A 24,566-nucleotide genomic window follows, 5' to 3' on the forward strand; every position below is an offset into this window, starting at 1 on the left:
TAAGCCAAACTGGGAACAGCAGGTTAACACCACGTATATGACGTTAATTTTAAAGTGTAGATCGCGACAGTCGCATTAAAAACAAATTGCATTCTATTAATAAATATTGCCAAATTTTCTTTACCAAAACATTTTAATGAGTTTCGTTAGAAAACTGTCAAGAGCTTACGTGGAAGATTAAGACAAACATTGAGAAAATGGAGGAAACACTGTGGGTACATGTGGAAAAGAGAGCAATGCCGGAGAGACTTTTAGCATCTTGTGATATAGGGCCATCGACTTGATAGGGCCTTGACTTAAATATTTTTAATCAGTCGTTAATATTTTAGATACCTATGCAAAGCTGGAAAAATGATTCGACCACTTGAAGATGAACATTTTTTGGAACGATGCAAGGTCCTGGGACTTCTCAACTTGCAACGAACAGACTTTGAACGATAGAGGAATACTTTCATTATATCGACATGACCTACTGCAGTGAAATGAAAAAAGAAATAGAAAAATTTTTTGCTCCTCATGGAATCGACCGGCTTAAGTGAAATGAAATCTCCTTGGGGATAATTTTTTTACTCGTTGCAAATACCAGATACCAAATTTTCTTAATGTCGACTAAAACTGAAAAAAAAATAGACAATTTCGTCCTCCCATCGCCGAAATGTTTTTCTGTCGTCTCGCTTCTTTGGTGAAGAAAAGAAAAATCTCCGGAAATTTTCATTGACTACTCATCGATTTTCTCCACTGCCATGTTTCCTTGCTTCTCTCGAATATATAAACCTGCTGTTTTGGACTGAAAGCCAGTGGTTATCAATTTCTCCTTGTCTTCAACGAATGCCAAGCTGTCGTGTTTATTTGCTGCCTCAGAAAAGAATTCTTGAGCTACAAAATTGCTACAAATAAAAACAATTTTGTTTTCCTATCGCCGAAATTTTTTTTCTATTCTTCAGCAGGCTTCTCTTCATCAAAGAAGTAAGACGACAGAAAAACAACTCCGGAAAATTTCATTTACTTTTTATCGATTTCATCTGCTGCCATGTTTCCATGCTACTCTCTTATATAGAAACCCCTCAGGGACTCGCCTACTTTAGATGAGTAAGGCAGCAGTTTTCAATCTGTTTGGCGCGCCCCCCTAGGGGCCGCGAGCACACTAGAGGGGGGGGTTGCGAAAATATCCAAGATAAAATCAATTAAAAAAATTGATCAACTGAGTAAAAGGAAAAAAGCACACACACATAGAAAACAAAATACATTTCGACATATTTAATAACTTATTAAAGTAAAACTACTTACTAAATCAAAATTTACCTAATTAAAACATAATAAATTGCAAAAAATTTAATAATTATTAGTGACTTCCTTGGGCCTGTCTTTCAGAGCAATATTTTTCGAAGGAAGCCTTAATATTAGAAATAGCCAATCTCGGTTCTGTTTCAATATTTAGCCGAGATCTGTATTTTGTCTTCAGACGCCACATCAGAAAATCCAGTTTCACAAGGGTAGGTTGTTGAAAATGGTAATAGAATGCGAAATGCCTTTGTTTTTAATGCAGAAAAATCATTCTCTTCTCCTGCCCCAAATTCAAATAGAGATTTGTTACTAAATTGTCTTTTAGTTTCACCACTTGTAGTGAAGTCTATGAATTTTTCTTCCTCATCAATTGAGTCCTTCGGGAGTCTTATGAAATGGATCCCTAACCCACTCGTAACTTGCTATCAGTTTGTCGTCAACAAGAAAATACCTTTTAAAATTCTTTGCCAGCATGGCTAAATGATTTTCAGTGGTTACAAAAACAACTTTTACATGTTCTTCTTCAGCCTTGTAAGTTTTAGTACAATCATCCACATTTGCAAACATTATTAGGCTTTTTTTGCTTTAAATTTCTGTTCCACAATTCCAATTTTCTACAAAAAGAATTAACTTTATCATTTGGTATTTAACATATTGCCGCATAATGAACTACTGATATCAATTCCTGTGGCTTGGTTGGCAAGACACGAGACTGTAGACCTTCACGACCCAGGTTCGAATACCAGCCAAGTCAGTTTTATCCAAAGACTGGAATTTTAATTTAAAATGTTATTTATTATTTCTCTAGTTTCTAGTTGATTCTAGATCTTTCTTTAAATGTTCTATCTGGATGTTTCTCGAACATTCTGAGAGTGTATATAAAGTCAAGTGTCACCAGTTGTGGGCGAGTTATCGGTCCTGTACGCTTGAGAGTTACTTTGCTTGAATAAATCTGATTACTTGTTCAACCTAACAGCCTTGTTATTTCCAATCTTCGTGACAATATGTCTATTTGCTCCTTGGAGTTGAAGATTCAAGTTATTTAATTTCTCGAATATGTCGACCCAGTAGTTCAATTTCTTCACAAATAAACCATCGCGAAAATTCTCGGCCTCCGGTCTATTTTCTTCTAGGAAAATGGCGAATTCTTCTCTTAATTCATAAACACGTTGTGAAAATTTCCCACGCTATAACAATCTTGCCTCGCAATAAAAAAGGAATGCTGAATGTACTGAACCCATGTCTTTACAAACTGCGGAAAAGATTCTCGATTTCAGGGGTCTCATTTTTATATAATTTACTAAGGTTACAACCGTAGTTAACACAATATTCAGACCAAGACTCGTTTCTTTCGAAACCAAAGCTTCTCGGTGGATCATGCAATGTATCCAGACCCATTGAGGCGATTTTTTTTACAAGTGCTTTTATACCTTGGAATCTTCCGGATACTGAACAAGCACCATCGGTGCATATTCCGACACAATTTTTTCATTCTATGTTTGCCTCGTTCATAAAATCATTTAAAATAGCAAATAATGCGAGTGCTGATGTTTTGAGTTCTATTGATTTGCAGAAAAGTAGTTGTACTACTGATATATTATCACAAAATCGAACATAGGCAATTAAATGAGCAACTTTATTACTATCTGTTGCTTCATCAAGCAGTACTGAAAACAATTTGTCACGCAACTTCGAGAAAAGCTGACATTGTACATCTTCAGCTATATCACCAATTCGACGAGCAACAGTATCATTTGAAACAGGTACGGATTGCAATTGTTTTGAAAAATTATCTCAACATAGTTTCTGCAATCTCAATTGCTTCTGGCAAAATAAGCTCTTCACCAATGGTGTGAGGGTTTTTACATCTGGCTATTTTATGAAACTTTGCAAGATGCAATTAAAGCTTTATTCACAAAGTTTCTTTAAAAAGTAATTTTTGCTTTTTATGATTTTTATTTTAATTCGAAGAATTATCTGGGTTTGATGTGAATTCTCCAATATTCAACAGTAGATTACGGGTGGCAAAGGACAAAAAAAAAAAAAAAATACCAAAGGGAAAAATCGAAAAAAAATTGAAATTTCCATATCTGCAGCATCCTCCACGTCCTCCCGATTCCTCCAAAGTGGAAATCTCGAATGAGATTTTAAAATTAACATCTTCTGATCTATCGGATGTTGGAATGAATCATGGTGTCATTAGCAATCGTGATATCAATTAATGTTTTAATATCAGGAATTTTGGAACGAAAACCGCGACAATTCCAGGAAATACCGATACATTTGAATTTTAAGAATTAATTCTTATCAACCTGCCGTAATAGCCCTTCAAGAAACACTCTGGAAATCAACACATCCAGCAAAAATATGTCCCTCAGAGGCTCACCTACTATAGGTGGTACGGGTGTCCCAATCCCGAGGTTACCAAGCATCTTTACTCCCTTTATGGTTTATTCACCCCTACGCCTTCTTCTGTTTGATCCTTCTATCATTCGACGGCAAGCGAGGAAGCTCCCCAAGAAAAGCTGCCGCCACTCTGATTACCTATTGCTTTTCATGGACAACCAAAACCTAACGTTTTGGCCGTGTATGGCGACCCATTAGACGGGTGTTGCACTGTGGTCCCCGATGTATCAATCGGCTGGTCACTAGCCACCTGAGTGGTTAGTGTGCTAGGGATCAAGCGAAAGGGTTACTCCTTGGGCTTGGCGTTGAGGGTGGTCACTGTCCCAGGGGGTAACTCTCAGCGTATAGGTTCCGGCTAGCACCAAGGTAAGCGCCGAGGCTGGGAATGGTCAGAGCCAGTGGCTGCCTTCCCTTGTTGGGCTCCGTGGTGGGCGGTGCCGTCGGGCCTGAAATTTTGCCATATCGTATGGGGCCTCGAACCAAATCTCCTTTCAGTGGGCAAAAGCATAATGTTTCTATTCCAATTCCACCTCCGTCATTCTTTATTGTAAGAGTATCATCTGAAAAAGAAACTTTTCATACGGTGTCAGCTTCTCTTGCTGAAAAAGCTGTTACTGGACATTTGGGTGAAGTTAAAAGCATAAGAAAAATTCGATCTGGAGATTTAATTATAGAAGTAGCTAATCGCGTAAGTAGGCGCAAAAAATTCTGAACATTAAATATTTTTCCATGATACCTGTTTCTGTTAGTACCCTCCGAACCCTTAACTTCTCTAAAGGAGTTATTTCTTGTGGGGAACTATATAATATTGATATAGATGAAATTTTGAAAAAATTACGTAGTCAGGGCGTTACTGACGTCAAACGAATTAATGTAAAAAGAAATGGCAGAATTTTGAAAATAAAGCATTTAATCTTAACCTTTGCTTTTCCAAAAACACCTGAATTCATTAAGGTAGGTTACATGCGTTTCGCTGCAAGGTGTTACATTCCGAACCCTCTTGGGTGTTTCAATTGTCAGCGCTTTGGACATTCCAAAGCTAATTGCTGCGGGAAACTTGTGCCCGCTGTTCTGAAGCTGGACATGAAAGTACTGATTGTACTGGTTCAGAAAAATGCGTGAACTATTAAGGTCAACATAGCTCTTTTTCACGTTCTTGTCCTAAGTGGCAGTTTGAAAAAGACGTATTTATCCTCAAAGTCAAAAATCAAATTTCTTACCCCTAGGCAAGGAAAATTGTACGAGCTCGTACACCTGTATCTGGTGTCAGCTTTGCAGATGTAACAAAGGCAATTAACCTTGCTCAAAGAAACCCATCAGATACACTTTCTGATGTTCAACCTTTTGTTTCTGACATTGAACCAGAAAAAGAACTGGATACTTCTGAAACTAGTTTGTCCTCTGAGACAAAACCTAAGAGAAAAAAAGCTGCCTTCCAAATCGCAGAAGGCATTTTCTCTTAAACTTTCAAAACAAGGTCGTTCTGTAAAAGATGTTGCTTTTTCTCTGACTACAAAAAATCTCTAGCCTTGGATATGGCAGAATCTGGCCTTGTCCAGAAAGATTTGACCTCCTTGTTCGGTGGTGGACCAAAAAGTCCGGAGTTATTACAACTCCATCCTTCCGATGAGGAATATTTTCAAATGAGTTGCGATGCATCTGCGACTCCAACAGGCACTAACAAAAATTCCCATCAGACAACTTAATGGTTAATTTTCTCTCTTGGAATTGTCGTGGCATCAGATATAAGACTGCAGACATTAAGGCTTTACTGAATTCATTTCAACCTGTTTGCTTCGCTCTTCAGGAAACTCACCTGAAGACAAATATTACATTTAAAATTAGTGGCTATCAGAATCGCAGAATGTCAACATCTTTCCGCACATTCTGTGCGGAAAGATGTTGACACTGGGAGAATTGGTTCTGGTGGAGTTTGTATCTTGACCTCGAACCTGTATCCCAGTACAACACTCCCTTTACACACTCCTCTGCAGGCTGCAGCTATTCAAGTTCATGTTAGAACTCTTGTTACAGTCTTGTTACAACTTAATGCTTTGATTGATCAGCTCCCTACACAATTTCTTTTACTTGGCGACTTCAATGGACATAGTCCTCTATGGGGTTCAAATAATCTGAATTATCGAGGACGACAAATAGAACAATTTATTTCCGAAAACTGTCTTTGTCTCCTCAATAATGACGAAAAAACTTATTTCCATGAACTTACTCGTAGTTTTCACAGTATCGACCTAGCAATTTGTTCTTCACTTTTACCTTTTTTAAATTTTAATGTCGGATGTGACCTCTATAATAGTGATCCCTTTCCAATCCTTGTCTCCCATGTTAACAGTACCTGTAAGACGCGACGTCCTCAGCGATACCTATTCCAAAGGGCAGACTGGGAAGCTTTTACACATACTGCTGTGATTACAGATACAATGGTCAATTGTGAAAATGTTACCGATGCTGTTCAGAATGTGATCGATCATATAAGACGGGTTGCTGATGCTGCAATTCCCAAGAACTCACCCCACCCCCAGAGATATCGTCGGCCGTGGTGGAATGATCAATACCGCGACGCCTACAAAACTCGGAGAAAATTATGGGGAATTTTAAGTAGGTATCCTACTACGGTAAATCTTATAGCCTTCAAAAGAGCACGGACAACTGCACGTTGCATAAGTCGTCGTAGTCAGAGGGAGTCCTAGGGGTTTATCACGAGTTCCCATTTCCTGTCTTAAACGCAGGAAACGTTTGTTACTCCTCTCCAACCGATGTTGCTGATGTTATCGGGCAATCATTTGCGATAGTTTCAAGCGTAGATTCATATAGTCACATTCCTTGCGACTAAGAATCGCGCTGAACAGGTGCATCTTCACTTTAAAACCCGCAATTCCTTGCCATATAATTGTGTTTTTCAGATATATGAATTAAAACGAGCTTTATCACAAGTTCATGACACTAGCCCCCGATGCTGCCATCTGGATGACGATTCTCTGGCAAACATTCTCTGTTTGTTTAATAGAATCTGGAATGAACAGACATTTCCATCCCAGTGGCATGAAGCAATTGTGATACCCCTCCTGAAACCTGGGAAAGATCCTTGTAACCCTTAGAACGATAGACCAATTGCTTTGACAAGTTGCCTTTGCAAACTTTTAGAACGTATGATCAATACTAGACTTTGCATTCAATTTTTTCTAATTCATATAATTCTTCCACTTCAAAGTGGCTTCTACAAACGCAGATGTACTGTTGATAATCTAATCCACCTAGAAATTAACATTCGTAATGCCTTTGTACGCCGAAATCCTCTTGTTGGTGTTTTTTCGACGTTAGTAAGGCGTACGATCGTACGTGACGCTATGGGATTCTTCGCACTTTATCTGAACTTCATTTTAAGGGAAATTTTTCTATTTTTATAAAGAATTTATCTTATCGCCTTTTTCGTGTTAAAGTCGGTAATTATGTTTCAAATCCTTTTATTCAACAGGAGGGCGTTCCTCAAGGAAGCGTGTTAAGTGTCACCTTGTTTATTCTTCATTTTAGTCAAATTCTTAGTGTTTTACCGGTAACTGTTACTGGTACCCTATATGTGGACGATTTACAAATATCCTGCCAAGGGTCGGATATGTCTTTGCTTGAGAGACAATTGCAGGACGCTATTAATAAACTTGTAGCTTGGTGCGATTTGAATGGATACACCTTCTCCTGAAAAAAGTTGCTGCGTTCATTTCTGCAGAAAGCGAAGTCTTCATCCAGATCCTATAATCTATATCAATAATATAGCTATCCCTGTTGTTGAAGAGACGCGCTTTTTAGGAGTTACTTTTGATTGAAAACTCACTTTCCTTCCGCATGTCCAATTCTTGCGGAAGAGATGTGAAAGAGCGCTTAATATTCTCAGAGTTCTTTCTAACACATCTTGGGGAGTGGATCACGTTTCATTGCTTCGCATTTATCAAGCACTAATACTGCCACGCATCGACTATGGTTGTGAGGTTTATGGCTGTGCTCGAGCAAGTATTTTGCGGAGACTTGATACATTACACCACTCTGCATTGCGGATTTGTTCCGGAGCATTTAGGACTTCTCCTGTACAAAGTTTATATGTCATATGTCATCAATTACCTCTACACTTACGGCGGAGAAAGCTGTCTGTCCGATACTTCTTCCGCATTTTCTCTTCCAAATCGAAATACCACAGTGCCTATCAGTCTTCGAAGACTTTATAGTGCTCGTCCACATAATATCCTTCCCTTTCATGAGAGGAATAAAACTGATATTCAAGTTTTGAACCTGGAGAATATTGAAGTGTATCCAGTTAATCTTTTATTTTTCCCACCTTGGGGTCATCCTGACTTTTTATATTTTAACCCATTTTTAAATTTTGATAAAGCTACTACTGCTTCAGTTGTTTTCCAACAATTATTTAATTATCATCAGCATTGATTTTCGGCCTGTACACAGATTTATACAGATAGATCAAAATCGATACAAACTGTTGGATGCGGTAATGTTTTCCCAGAAGTAACGTAGAGTTACCGCCTGCACAATTCGTGTTCTGTTTTAACTTCTGAATTATTTGTAATTTTGTTGGCCCTTGAAAAAATTTCTCTTTCCGAAGAGCGCCTTTATTGCATTTATTCGGATGATATGAGCACCTTGGAGACGTTGTGTCATTTTACAAAATGCAAACATCCTGTTGCAATCGATATTCATTGTCGATTAAAAACTCTTCAAACAAAGGGATTCAGCATACTTTTCTGTTGGATACCTAGTCATGTAGATATAGTTGGCAATGAAAAGGTTGATTGCGCTGCGAGAGTGGCTCTACATCGTCTGTCACGACCATGCACTCATTCTGATCCGTTTGCCACATATGACAAGTACATATTTTCTGTTTGGCAAGAATCCTGGAATATAGAAATGCAAAATAAATTTCATTTTATTAAACCGACTGTTAACTTGTGGCCTGCTGTCTCGGTTAGAGGGGCAGATGTCAAATTAACCAGACTACGCATTGGTCACACCCGCCTTACGCACAAACATCTTTGTTTGGTCAGTGTCCACCGATGTGCTCAGACTGCAATGTTAATCTTACAGTTTTACACATTTTAATTCTCATCGTATGCGGTTTTTTAATTCATTAACATTGGAAATGCATGAATTGGTGAGAGAGCATCCTCACAGGAATATCTTTGAATTTTTAAGAGCTATAAATTTTTCCATTTTATATGAATACTATAGGGATTTTAAACATTTTCTTGAAATTTTTTCCATAATTGGAGTCATAATTTTAAGATCTTTGTCCTTTAAACTTACTGTGCTTTCTTTTTATAAGTGTAAAACGTTGTTTGTATTTTAACCTTGTGGAAATGTTTTGTTTAACAATCGTATGGTAATATACACATACCACTTGTTTTGGCGCAGCATAGCCAGTTTTGGCTCTTGCACCATAAAAATCCAACATCCATCCATCCATGGTGGGCGGTGCCATCAGCCCTGAATCCCCATCGATATCATATGGGTAAAAAGCATCAAATTCCCTTCAGTGGGCTTCTTTCTGTACCGACACAAGTTATAAAAACCGTACGAGGCATTTTTTATTGTCAAGCGCATTTCTGGAACGAAAGAATCGTTCCATTCCGTATCGCCTCTTATAGAAAAAGCGTTAACACGAAGGGTAGAAGTGGCATCTGTTCGAAAACTTCGTTCAGGTGACCTACTCGTTAAAGTTGCATCAAGACAACAGTCGCACAAAATTTTAAAATTGAAATCTATAGGCACAATAAAAGTTTCTGTTATTCCACATGGTTCCTTGAATTCCTCGAAAGGTGTAATTTCCTGTGGGGAACTATTCAATGTCTCTTTGGAGGGAATAACTCAAAAATTGCAAAGTCAAGGAGTGACCCAGGTGCGCCGAATTTCTATTAGGCGAGATGGAAAAGTCCATAATACTAAGCATCTTATTTTAACATTTAACTCTCCAAAATGGCCAGAGTCAATAAAGGCTGGGTACATGAAATTACCCGTAAAACCTTATGTTCCGAATCCTTTAAGATGCTTCAATTGCCAGCGTTTCGGCCATTCAAAGGCTAACTGCCACGGGGCTTTAACATGTGCCGGTTGTGCAGTACCTGGCCACGAAAGCAATGAGTGTTCAGCGAAAGAAAAATGTGTAAACTGTAAAGAAGACTACGCCTCTTTCTCTCGCTTATGCCCTATCTGGAAAAGAGATTATTTCTGTCAAAGTTAAAGAGCAGGTGTCATTTCCTGAAGCTCGGAGAATTGTCAGAGCTCGTACACCTGCACTCGGAACAAACTATGCTTCTGTTGTAAAGGGTCCACCGAAAACTGTAGGGATCCAATATGACACAAAAGATTTTAAGGCTAACTCTGAAACTGATAGTTCAGTTACAATATCTGAATCTGATCAACCTTCCAATGTTACGCCAACTATTATCAAACAAACACGAAAGAAACATAAATCTGCTTACGAAAAATCTCTGGCTCTCAAACTTTCAAAAAAAGGTCGTTCACAAAGAGACTTGAAGAAAAAAATTTCGTCTTTATCAGTCCGGAATTCAGTCGCTTTGGGATTAGCGGACAGAGGGCTTAGTTCATAAGGACTTGCTGACCATATTTGATAAACCCACTAGTCTTGATCACCTTTCCCTCCATCCATCAGAGGAGGAGGATTTTACAATGAGCTGTGATGTTCCAAAAACTCAAAGCAATGTTGCAAATGATTTATCTCCCAACAATATTTCTTAATGGGTACCTTCGTTTCTTGGACTTGTCGTGGTCTGAGATCCAAAATTACTGACATCAAGTGCATTATCAATTTCATCCTTCTTGTTTTGCATTTCAAGAAACGTTCTTGAATCCTAACGTTTCTTTCAAACTTCGTGGCTACAATATAATCCGTAAGGATGCAGACACAGACTAGTAATTCTGGAGGTGTCTGTATCTTAACTTCTAACCTTTTCCCCAGTACACCTCTCAAATTACATACTCCCTTACAGGCTGTGGCAGTTCAAGGTTCATACAAGAACACTTGTTACAGTCTGTTCTATATATTTGCCACCACATGTCATCAATCAGCAACAACTTAATAATCTTGTTGATCAGTTGCCTTCACCATTTTATAATACTCGGCGACTTCAATGGGCATAGTACTTCGTGGGGTTCAGAAAGTACAAATTCTCGTGGGCGACAGATCGAGCAGTTTATTATCAATAACTGTCTGTCTGCTCAATAATAATGAGAAAACGTACTTTCATGAACCCACATGCAGCTTCCATAGTCTTGACCTAGCCATTTGTTCTCCTGAAATGCTACCATTTCTGAATTTCACAGTTTCAGGTGATCTTTATAACAGTGATCACTTTCCATTAAGTGTCTTCCATGCTGATAGAGGCGGTGTGACTCTATATCCTCCGCGTTTTTTATTCCAGCTGGCAAACTGGACTACTTTTATGTACCTTTCAGAGATCACCGAGACAATGGTTAAACTTTCAGATATCACGGAAGCAGTGAAAAATGTTACCGATTGTATTATTTATGCCTCAAACAATACCATCCCAAAATTTTCCCCACGTATAAAGAAATTTCGGAGATCGTGGTGGAATGATTCTTGCCTCGACAGTTACAGAGAATAAAAGAAACGATGGAATATTTTTCTGAAGTACTATTCAACAGAAAACCTTATTGCTTTTAAGATTGCTTGAGCTAATGCTCGCCGCATCCTCCGAAAAAGCGAGAGGGAATCTTCGATTCGCTTCGTGTCTTCAATTGCACCCCCCACTTCAAGCAAATTGCTTTGGAAAAAAAAGTAAAAGCTGCAAATGGGATCTACTAAGATTTCTCCTTTTCATGCTAAAGACAAATTAGAACGAATGCCTCTCTTACTGATGTTAATATTCCCGGGTATTGTTTCGCACAAGTTTCCACTGCCGATTCATATAGTTCTGCTTTTCTGGCGAAGAATCGCGCGGAACGTAGAGTTTTGCGTTTTTCCACCCGAAGATCCCTTCCCGAATCGATTACAGGTGTATGGTATATGGCTCCGCCCGCACATCTATTTTGCGGCGACTGGATACCGTCCATCATTTTGCTTTGCACATTTGCTCTGGTGCGTTCCATACTTCACCGATAGAAAGCCTCTACATTATTTCCCACCAGCTAACCCTTTGTTTAAGACGTAAGAAACTGTCCGTTCAGTTTTATTTCAGAAAACAATCTGTTTTAAAGTAACCATTAAGAGAAATATCACCACCAGTTGACCTGCGTCACCTCTATAATGCCCGTCCTTCTCATATTCTACCATTTTGTGAAAGAGTCGAAATGCTCCTGCATGACTTGAACCTGAACGATATTCATATTAAACCACTTGCCCCTTTTGTATTCCCACCTTGGGATATTCCGCAGTTTACTTTTCTTAATCCTTTCAGAGGATTTGATAAATCCTCGACTTCTCATATCTTGAAACAGCGCTTTCTACAGCATCGCTATCGATATTCTTTCCTTTGTGTCTATTTCCACGGATGGCTCGAAATCATATGGCCATGTTGGTTGTGGAATAATACTTCAATCTGATACACTGAGTCATCGTCTTCACAACTTTTGCTGAGTTTTTACTGTTGATGGCTATTTTCTGTGCTCTCAAGAAAATTTCGCTTTCCTCCCAGCGTAAATTCATTATTTACACTGATGGCAGGAGCACGTTGGAGGCACTCTGTCACTACCACAATCATCAAATGCATCAAATAACTGTACGAATTCTGTTCTCTTTGCACATCTTGCAAAATAAGGATTTTCAAATCTTATTTTGCTGGGTCCCCAGTCATGTATGCATTAGCGGTAACGAGTTGGCGGATTTTGCTACAAAATCTGAAGTGTCGCTCTTGAACCAAGGTCTTCCATTAAGTGATGTTAGGGAGGCCTTCAATAAACGTCTATTCTACCTGGCAAAACACATGGATCTGCAAATCCTGAACAAACTTCATTCTGTCAAATCAATTATTGGATTGTGGCCTAATCACCCTATACGCGAGTTTGAAGTCAAATTGACTCGCTTGAGTATAGGTCATACTCGCTACACGCATATACATCTCATTTTTGGCAAGGCGTAACCAAAGTGCCCTTCGTGTCATGTGGATTTTACCATAAATCCATTTTAATGGAGTGTCCATCTTTTAATTCCTCTCGTTCACTCTTTAAGTCATCGCCATTAACTTTGAAAGACCTGGAGGGTGAGAAATACCAGTCAAATATTTTTAACTTTTTAAAAGCCATTGGCTTTTATTCTTATATGTTCGCACTTTTTAATATCGTATTTTGACATTTTTTCTAGAATTATTGTTTCATTTTTCTCGCAGCAATGTTTCACCTAAATATATTTAACATTATACATACCTCACATTTATGATTAATGTTGTTACCTTTACATTTTAGCATGTGTGTTTTTATATTTTGTTGCTTAACCCCGCCATTTGTTTCGCGCAATATAGCCAAAAAAAAAGGCTCTTGCGCCAATAAACGCCAAACAACCAAGGGAGCAGGTTTCTGTATCCGAGAGCAGCAAGGAAACAGGGCAGCGGATAAAATCTACGAGAAATGAGCAAAAATTTCCCAATTTTTATTTCTCTTTAGCATGTTTTACTTTTCGTCTGCATGAAGAACATCCGATATGCCCGTCAGTTGGATTAGGAAAGGACGAAATTGTTCAGATTTTCTGTTTAGTATTCGGCAGCATGAAGAAAAACATGCCTCATATCAATTCAATGAAAGAAAACTATTTCCTTTTATTCCGCAGGTCATTTTGATGAGCAGAAATTAAAAGGAATTAATTTTCATTTAGATAGGCTTCATTTTTCAGTACTCCTCAGGGGATCACCTCCTTTATGTGAGTACGGGTGTCCTAACCCCGAGGTACCCAGGGATCTTTACTCTCATGTTAATTCTCCCCTACGCCTCTTACTGTCTGCTTGATCCTTCTATCCCTCGACGGCAAGCGATGGAGCTCTCTGAGAAGCTGTCGCCGCTCTGTTTGCTTCCTGCTTTTCATGGATAGCCAAAAACCCCATGTGTTGGCTGTGTGTGGCGACCCATTAGATGGGCGGTGCACTGTGGTCCTTGATGTATCAGTCGGATGGTACCTGGTCTCCTGAGTGGCTAGTTTACTAGGGATTAAGCGAAAAGGTACTTCTTGGGCTTGGCGTTAAAGGTGGTCACTATCCCCAGGGGTAACTCTGAGCGTATAGGTACCGATTAGCACTAGGGTAAGCGCTGAGATTGGAAATGTCCAAAGCCGGTGGCTGCCTTCCCTTGTTGGGGTCTGTAGTGGGCGGTAACGTCGGGCCCGAATCCTTTTTTAATGTCACATGGACGCTTCCAAGAAATCTCCCTTCAGTGGACATCATCATATACTATTTTGATAAATTATTTATAGTCAAACGAATTTCCAATAATAATGAAACATTTAAGAGTGTTCCCATGTCTAGTTCAGAAATCAGTAACCTCAACTGTCGGCGAAGTTTCTGTTATTAAAAAAGACACTCTGGTGATTTGCTAGTAGAGGTTAATTCTCGAAAGCAAGCATTCAAAAACTAAAAGATTTGACATCAATACCAGTAAGTGTAAGCCCCCACCAGTCATTGAATACAACAAAGGGTATCATAACATGTGGAGAGCTGCTAAATGCCCCTATCTTAGGAAATTATAGGAGAGATGAAATCACAGGTGGTTATAGACGTCCGCCGCATAACCATTAGGCGTGACGGAAACCTGATGGAAACAAAGCACCACATACTTACTTTTAGGACACTGAATCATCCTACGCAGGCTATATAAATTTGCAGATGAGGTCATATATATCGAACCTGCTACGATGTTTTCAGTGCCAGCGGTTTGGACATTAAAAGACAAACTGCCGGGGATCTCTGACTTGTGTCTGCTTTGCTGCTAAAGGACATAATAGCCGGCAGTGCTCCACACAGGAAAAATGCGTGAGCTGCGAGGGTGATCATCCATCATATTCAAGGTCCTGCCCACGCTGGCAACTAGAAAAGAAGATAATAGCAATTAAAATCAAGGAAAATGTATCCTATCCCGAAGCGAAGCGTGAAGTTCTAGCCCAGACGCCTACACCTGGTGTGAGTTGTGCTTCCGTAGCAAAAAAAAAATCATATTGTGCAAATTGTGCATGTAAAAATTGGGTAAATCGGGTTTCTAAATCAAAATCTAATGACTGATCAGAATCGGATTGTTTTTTAACCAACTAAAAGTGTACCAGAAACCCCTAAATCAAAAAAAATCGGTCTCAGTCGAGGAAAAAAACAAAACTCACTGAAGTTACGGCTATCAAAACGCGGCCTGTCACAAAAAGACCTCCCTATTAAACTTAAGAAATAAATTTTGGAGAACTCTGTCGCCTTAGGACTATTGTCGCTGGGTATTGTTCATAAGGGCTTGCTATCAGTTTTTGGAGACATGTCCATTATCCCTGATTTTAAACTACATCCATCTGAGGATGAAAAGGATATTGTGATGAGTTTTAAAGATCCGATAACTTCAACAAATGTTTCCATTCCTTCTAAAAACCAGTTTCTTAATGGGGTTTTTCTTTCTTGGAACAGTCGTGGCCTTCGTCCCAAAATTTTTGACATCAAGTCTATGATAAATAAATTTCAGCCCATCTGTTTTTGTCTTAAACAAACGTACTTGAAATCGGACTTTTCTTTAAAATTGCGCGGTTAACATTGCGTTCGGAAGGATGCAGAAACGGGAACTCGCCCTGTCGGGGGCGTCTGAATTTTAACATCTAATCTCTATCCGAACACACCTCTCGCTTTACAGACTTCCCTGCAAGCTGTGACTGTACAGATTCACGTTCAAACTTTGGTCACAGTTTGCTGTGTTTATTTATCGCCCAAAGACATCGCTATCCAGCAAAACTTGAACAATTTAATTGACCAACTTCCTTCACCTTTCTTGCTCGTAGGTGATTTCAACGGCCATAATGCTTTATGGGGTTCGGATAATACAAATTCTCGTAGACGTCAGATAGAACAGCACATTTCTGACAACTGTCTGTCTGCTGAATACCGACGTAAAACCATACTTCCACGAACCCCCTTGTACCTTTCATAGTCTTGATCTGGCCATCTGTTCTCCCGAGCTTCTACCGTGGTTGACTTTTTCAGTTGCCAGTGAGCTTTTTAAGTGATCACTTCACTGTATATCTCGCACGCTGATTGTCTCACTCAACGTTCACCGCTTTATATATTTAAGAGGTCAAACTGGTCACTTTTCGCACAACAAGCAGAAATCACCAGGACTATGGTCAGAACGGCAGACATTTCGGATGCGATACAAAATGTTATTGATTGCATTATACGCGCCGCCGATATCCCTATTTCAAAACGTTCCACACGTCTCCGGAAGTTTCGGTGACTATGGTGGAATGAATCTTGCCACGATAGTCTAAAGAAACAAACAAGTTTATGGAATATCTCCCGTCCCCAACTACTCAAAACCGTATCGCGTTCAAGCGGGCTAAAGACTTTGCTCGTCGGATACGTCGACGCAGCCAAAGGGAGTCGTGATTGAATATATTTCTTCTATCAGATCATCTGTTTCGAGTAAGCAAATGTAGAGAAAAGTTAAATCTGCTAACGGGTTGTATAGTTTCCTTTCCCTGTAATTAACCCTCTAAGTGGCAAAACCGTCAAAAGACGGAATCTTTTCTCCCTTCAAAATGGCGGGCCCGTCTATAGACGGAAACAAAAACTCCCTTAAAACTGTCACTGCCCGTATTTTTACGGGTTCCCGTTTCTCTCCCCCCCCCAATCTCAAGCTGCGAGATAATGAGATGGGAATGTGAGATAAGGAAAAGTGAATCGTTATCAGTGGAAGATATGATTGACGTCTTCCTGCTCGCGTCCTTTTATGCATTTTTAAATCTCGCTTACGTTCTGAGCCGTTACTTTTGAGATTTTGATAATAAATACGTATCCAAAATGATTTTTAAATAAAGAGAATAAAATTGAACGTATGGAAATATATACCTGGAATGAATAAATATACGTATTATTAATAATAATTTGATCAATAAGATTTTAAAGCTTTCTAGCATAAGAAAATAATTAACCTAAAAAAATAAAAAAATATATATATAAATTAAAATTTAAGAGTTTCTCTTTTATTTCGTTTCATTTAAGGATTGCTTATGCAATTTATTTTTGAAAATAAGACACTAAACCTATGCACAGAATTTACTTAACGAACGAAACCTTTGATTTTTAATGAAAGAGTTTTTTTTTTTTTAAATTTTTCATTAATAAGTGTATGTAAAAACGGAGAGATATATAGAGCCAATACATTACAGTGGGATTTTTGGGAAAGATTAGCATTCATTATATTAAATCCTTATTTTTATAACGTAATAATCTATATCTGAAAATTGGATATTTGTTTAGTTCTTTAAACCTTATGGAATTTCACACTCCTTGACGAACTCGAACAAAAATGTAAGCATTGTAGAGATATAAATTTCATTGTTTTTATATTTTTTTCTGGTTTTTAATAATATTTTCAAAGTTAATATAAGCGCAGTTTTTATAGGTTCCATTTTTTTTATTGAAATATTAATCTTATTTCACTGCTCAGTCTCGAATACATCAAGCGGTTTTGTTAATGTTAAACTGGATTCAATTGACATTTTTACTTATACGTTTAATGTTCAGTAATTTAATCCGCGTGAAAGTAAATGAACGAATGAGTTAAAAGTGAGAATTTTTTGTTAATTTAATTAAAATGAAATAATTATACTACGTTCTTTTTATATTGTTGCCATTTTTTGAACTCCTTGATCTAATTTTCTCTTATCTTAGCATTTTAAAAAATTTTAATGCGTACAGATGACATTTAGTTTCTGACAAAAGGTTTCTAGACTTGAGATTGACCTCGGAAAAGAGATTCACTTATTAGATAAATATAATCTGATTTATTAATTAATTTTGTCAATTAATAATTCCACTTCATTTGTTTCCCACACTTCTTCGCTACCTAATTCTTGTATTTTCCTATGTCCATCCGAGGCTTAGGGAAAGTGCTTACTTTCCTACTTATATAAAGTGAAATAGAAATGTTATTTTCATTTTTTACGTGCGTTTTCGATCAATTAGATTAATTTTAACTGCCCATAGAAACTCTAAATGACCAATCATACTTGCAATAAATATTTAAATTCACATAATTGCTTTAGATAAAAACTTTCACTTTTAGTCCGCAATCGAAATCCCTATGTTTGATTATTGGCATATATACGATTGTTAAGATGGTAATAATTATCATCGCATTTCAATTGTTATCGAACAAAAAAATATTTCAACAGTCACTTCTGTTATTGTCAACAACTATGTAACTGTTTAAATACTCAACAACGTTACAAGATACAATGTAGCAGAAGGAACAATGAAAACATACACTGTTGCTTTCTACTAAAATTCATTTACTGTTCTGCAACCGATCGTAGTGTGACTTTTTCTTGTTCTGAGCAATGCTTAGTGCGTCTCTTCACTGTTTCACTGTGGCTACGGCTGTCGGTGGACTCATCGTTTTTGTGACTATTTGGGAATTGATACGATATTCCCTATTTCCCCGTTTAACATCTACTGGGGATTTGGTTTCTGATCCTGATTTGGAACCAAATGCGGTAGTACCATGTCAACCGCCTGAACCACGAGTTGCCGTGGTGCGCTCGTATGCAGTGTTTCGATTTTGCCAGGCATTGGACATTCCAGCTGAACTGGCTGCTGCTCAAGTCCAGAAAGCTGCTGCTCCGGTAGTGAAATCATACATGGTTTATAAAATCTGCTGTGGATTGAACTTGCCGGCCCGATTGGCTCCCATCGGTGTCCCAGTTGTGGAGTCGTATGAAATCTATCTGTTTTGCTTGGCTCTGGACTTGCCGGCGGAATACCGACAACGGATATAGACAGTTTAACATCAAAACTGTCGGCAGTCTCCGAATACTGTTCATGACTGATCCAAAGATTATCTACTGCCAAATGTTCAAAGACCGTATCTGCTCCGGATGCTAGTTTAAAAACTGCCATGTGCTTCTGGAAGTTGTTTAATATTATTTTCAACTTCACAAACTGTGGTCGTTTTTCATATAAAATTATGAAACAAGCATGTTGTTATCAAAAACAAAAACATAAGTAGCAGCAATAAAAAAAAAAAAAACTTGTCAGTTGCAGCGATGAAGGGAGGGTTGGCGGGTGGGGAACGAGAGTAGCTCACCTCCACGTGGTGTTCCCCGGGCAACTGTGCAGTTCACTGGAACTGCAACGGCTAAGAGGCTACTCAAACGTGAAATAGAAATTAAGATGTTTCATTTCGTTTGCTTAAACAAAAAATTTTTTAAAAAAAATTTCATTATCTTGAATTTTTTTTATAGGAAACCAATAATAAAAACTTGAACATGAGTTTCTGCATGTGTAACATGTTAATGTTTATGCATACTTTCTATATATAATTCGAGCGATATGAATGTCATTAAACATTATTCAAAAATTCACTATAAGTCGAATATTTCATCTCAATGCGAAAAATTCAGAAAAAGATACTTCTAGGGCTGTGAGCTTACATGTATCAGATTATCAGAAATACTAGACAGAATAAAAAGCAGAGACTGTGGTCACTGCAAAACATACTCGCGCGTTCTCTAGTAAAGCCTCTCGCCGTGCATAACTACGTGCACCCTGGGTGGGACCACAAATAACTTGCATGCCATTGGCGAATTTTATTAACGAAACAGATTTTTTGTGTTAATTTAACATTTGTACTGAATATGATGCGGGGAGATGTATTTTCGGCACTTTTTTTTTTTTTTTGGCCGATTGTAACCAAAATTTGACACTCATGAATTTTTGCACTCGCGTACATGCAAACATACATAGAAATAGACAGTCAACCCTTTGAAAGATTTGAGTATAAATCTGGGTAATCGAGTAAAGATTTGGGTATATAACATTTTAGATGCTAAATCTGTGTACCAAATTTTATACATCTAGCTCTTTATGCTTTTTAGTTGCTATCGAGCTCGCTTGCACTCGGGGCAGCTGGAATGGCTCATTTCCTCTGAAGGGATTAAGTTCAAAATTTTATTATTAACTAAATTAATTAACTAAAAACTAACTAAATTATTTAACTAAAAACTGAATTTTATGATGAATAAAAGAAATTTTTACTGAATTTTTTTGAGATTTTGCATAAATCCTAAAAAAATATTCTTTAGTACAAATAAGACTTAACCGCTGAATGAATCTATTTTCTGTTCTCATATTTTTTAAATGTTTAGTTTCGGCAAAAAATCATTTAAGATTAATTGAAAATTTATCACTTCCTTTGTATCTCAAAGTTCAAATTTTACGAGAATTGACCAAGAATTAGTAAGTTTTTATTGAATTTATAATTTAACTATGGTATGGGTTTTCTTTCATTGTGACTGCTCGATAAATTTTTGAAGACAATATCAAAATGCTTGTCTTTTAGCCATCAATGATGAATTCGTTCTCACATGTGAGTGTATTAGTAAAACAATGCAACTTCGTTTTTGTCTACTGTATTTTCTCTAAGGACTTTTTAAGAATTCCCCATGGAGAGTAAATAATGAACACATAGATTAGCAATTGTATGGATTTAAAAACTTTTTACTAGGCATTAAAACTCGGTAACCTTACATGTATAATCATCAATCGCTTGTCTATCACATGACATTCATATATTATATATCCCTGTTTTCTTCATTGCGAACATTTTATTTAAAAAATCCGCAATGGAGTTCACCAACATCAGCCACTGAATTTATTTCAAAAAAATAATATGGTATGAAAACTTTTGATCCCGAGATATGTAACCATGGTTCGTTTATTCCTCCCTTTATATTTTGAGTGATATTGCCAAATCAATCCTTAATATATCCTGCAATTTCACTAAATGGAAAGATTTCGCCACTTTCTCAGCCAACTTCCCTATTTCGTCACTTTGAAATGTATCTAAGCAATCAAAATGTTCCATCATTATTGTGCAGCTTTTACTTATTTATTGTAACTACAATTTTACTGCATTTCTGGTATGATACGATGTAGTTTATCAAAACTTACTTGTATATGTAAATTATTTTTAATGGCAGTAGTCGCTTTTGACAGCCATATGAATGATATTAATGTAAGAAATACTACATGTTCATCTCCAACAGGTGTTGCGAATTGTCTTGGTGAGAAGTTTGCTAGAGTGTCGAGCGCTGTCTCCTACAGTCCTACTTTTCAAGAGACTAAAAGACGCCCTGAGTGGGTATCCTTAAATTTTCAAATTCACAGATTTCATCAATACAACTCCAGGTTCAGTATGTTTGAACTTCAGCAGTCTCTACATAAGACTCATTACACAATTTCAGGACCTGATGGAATCGCATATAATATGCTTCGTCACTTGAGTTTCACCTCCCTTTCCAATCTGTTGCATCTATTTAACAGAATTTGGATTGAGAAATTTTCCTCTCATTGGCATAAAGCTATTGTAGTTCCCATCCTTAAACCTGGTAGGGATACTGATAATCCATTAAATTAGATCCATTGCGTTGACGAATTGCATATGCAAAGTCATGAAAAGAATCATCAATACACGACTTGTGTTTATTTTAGAAAAATACGATTGAATTTCTCCATTTCAAAATGGCTTTCGAAGAGGTCGATCTTCTATATATATATCGTGTCCTTCTGGAAACTGAGGTACGCAATGCCTTTGTTTAGAGACATCGTCTTGTCTCGATATTCTTTGATTTGGAAAAAGCTTACGACCGGACCTGGCGATATGGCTTCTCCGGTCGCTTTAAGACTTGCATTTTAAAGGTCACTTTCCCATTTTTGTTAAATATTTTTTTTATTAGAGTTTTTCGTGTCCGTATTGGACACTTTTATTTCGAACATTTTATTCAAGATGAAGGTGTACCACAAGGTAGCATCGTTAGCGTGACGCTTTTTAATATTCATCTCAAATACTTAACCATCTACCAACATCTGTAAAAGGTGTCTCTATGTTGATGACCTACAGATTTCTTGCAATGCGAGATTGAGAGGCAAATGCAATCCGCAGTGAATAAATTAGTAGCTTGGTGCGATGATAACGACCATGTAATTTCTCCTTATAAGAGCCGTTGCATTCATTTTTGCAGGAAGCGGAGCATTCATTTGGATCCTACCATCCTTATGCGAAATGCTGCTATCCCTGTTGCCAATGAAGTACGGTTCCTAGGAGTAATATTTAATCGCAAATTGATTTTCCTTCCACATATCCTATATTTGCGGAAGAAATGCGAAAGATCACTGAATATTCTCAAAATCCTTTCTAGAACCTTCTGAGGTTCATCGTACATCTCTTCTCCGTATTTACCAAGCCCTCTTTTATCTCGCATCGATTATGGTTGTATGATTTATGGCTCTGCTCGGCCCACTGTCTTGCAGAACCTGGATACCATACACCACATTACTCTGATAATTTCTTAAGGAGCATTTCTCACGTCACCACTGCACAGCCTTGTGTTGTGTGCAACCAGCTACCGCTTGAGTTAAGACGGAGAAAATTATCTGCCCAGCATTACTTCAGAATTTCGTCTGCTATGAATCACCCCCTGCGTGATATGGCGATTCCGGTTTTTCTCCGGCGACTTTATGACGCTAGGTCTTACGTTCTTCCATTTAGTGAAAGGATTAAAAAAACTTTTATCTGATACTTAACTCAGTAATGTTACTATTCAAGCTCTGGATTTTTTGTCTTTTCCACTTTGTAATATTCCACACTTTTTATATCTGAATCCTTTTTCAGAATTTAATAAATCTACCATTGCTCCCATTGCTTTCCAACAACTTTTCAGCTCTCATTTTTCACATTAATTTTTACTGACGGCTATGTTGGTAGTGGCATTATTTACGACACCAGCATGCAAAGTTATAAACTAAATTTTTCATTCTCGGTTCTAACTGCTGAACTAGTCGTGATATTATGCGCCCTTCAAACAATAATCGCTTTTTACTCGGCGCCAATTTTGCATCTATACAGACAGCATGGGACCCTTTGAAGCACTTTCTAATTTTCATAATCTTATACACCCTATTGCTATAGAAATTCTATGTCTCCTACGAGATCTCCAAAAGAAAGATTTCAAAATTTTATACTGTTGGGTTCCAAGCCATGCTGGCATTGGTGGGTAATGATCAGGTGGTTGCTAAAACATCTACTGTCCTACAAAGGGATCTACCATATTGTGATGCAAAAATATATTTCGCACAACATATAAACTCGGTATGGCAAATGTGGAATCAGCAAGTACTTAATAAATTACGATCGATTAAGCCATCGATTGCAGTTTGGCCTGGTATTCCTGTGCGTAGTCTCGATGTCAAGTTGGTAAGACTCCTCATTGGCCATACTCGTTTTACACAAAAACGCCTTTTATTTGGAGAACATTGTCTTACCTGCTCAACATGCCATGTTAAGTCTCGCATATTTTAATTAAATGTCCAGTTTTTAATTATCGCATAAATTTATTTAATTCATAGATTTTAAATATGGAGGACCTCGTGGGGGAGCAAGTTCATTCAAATCTTTTTAGGTTTTTAAAGACTGCTGGTTTTTTCCATTTAGTTAAGTTTTTCGTATTACTACTTTTTCCAAATACTATTTTTTATATTCCTAAAGACTAGTGGTTTAAGAGTACATCCATGTTTTCTATCTTAACCATATTTATGGCTGAGTATGACCATATATGGCTTTTGTACCAATAAACGCTACCAAACAAGCAATGAATTTTTCAGTAACATCAAGAAAGTATGTGGGCAGAAGTGTTCGTCGATGCATATACGAAATTGTCTATAAATTTTGTTTTAAGTTTTAGGCAGCATCAAGAAAATTCGGTATCGGGTACATGCCATGAGTAAAAGAGAATATCCCTAAGAAGAATTTAATTTCACTTACGCAGGTCAAATCCATGAGGCGAAACGAAATTTTTCCATTTCTTTTTTAATTTCACTGATGTAGGTCTTGTCGATATAATGAAACATCAAGTATATTCGTTCAAAAGAAAAGGAAACTGTCCAAAAAAAGTTCTCATTTTTCGGTAATAACAAGGAAATATGGTATCCGGTCAAATCTATGAGAATAATATATTTTCCAAATATATATATACATTTTTTTTTTTTATTTTACTCCAACAGACGACGAGGAGAAAACAAAATTGTCCGAAATTTTGGTATTCTTCCTTTGGCTGCAGGAAAAGAATACGACAGCAGATCAATTCGATAAAGTGAAAATGAAATTCTAGGACTTTTTTCATTTAATTGTAGCGTATCAATTATATGAAGAGAAGAAACTCCAAAGATTTTAATTTTTGGTAGCAAGTTTCATTTTTCGACAGCAGCAAGATAATATGGCAGTGTAATAATTCGATGAGGAATACAAGAAACTGTCGATTTTTTTTCTCATTTTTTGGAGGCATGTTAATTCTATGAGGTGAAAAGGAAATTTATCAATATTGTTTTTCATTATTTGGCAATATGTTTCATTTTTCATCAGCAGCAGGAAAATACGACATATGGAAAATTCATTGAGGAGGATATAAAATTGTTCAAATATTTGCTATTTCAGTTTTCAGCACTTAGTTTCATTTATCAGCAGCATTAAGAAAGCACATCAGTAAGTCAATCTGGTGATGAGGAAGTTTTGGGAAGGAATTTTTCATTCTACATCAGGAGGGTCAATGCCATAAGGAAAAGATATATCGGTTTCTTTATATTTGAAAAAATAAG

Source organism: Argiope bruennichi, chromosome 10, assembly GCF_947563725.1.
Source record: "Argiope bruennichi chromosome 10, qqArgBrue1.1, whole genome shotgun sequence".
NCBI lineage: Eukaryota > Metazoa > Arthropoda > Arachnida > Araneae > Araneidae > Argiope > Argiope bruennichi.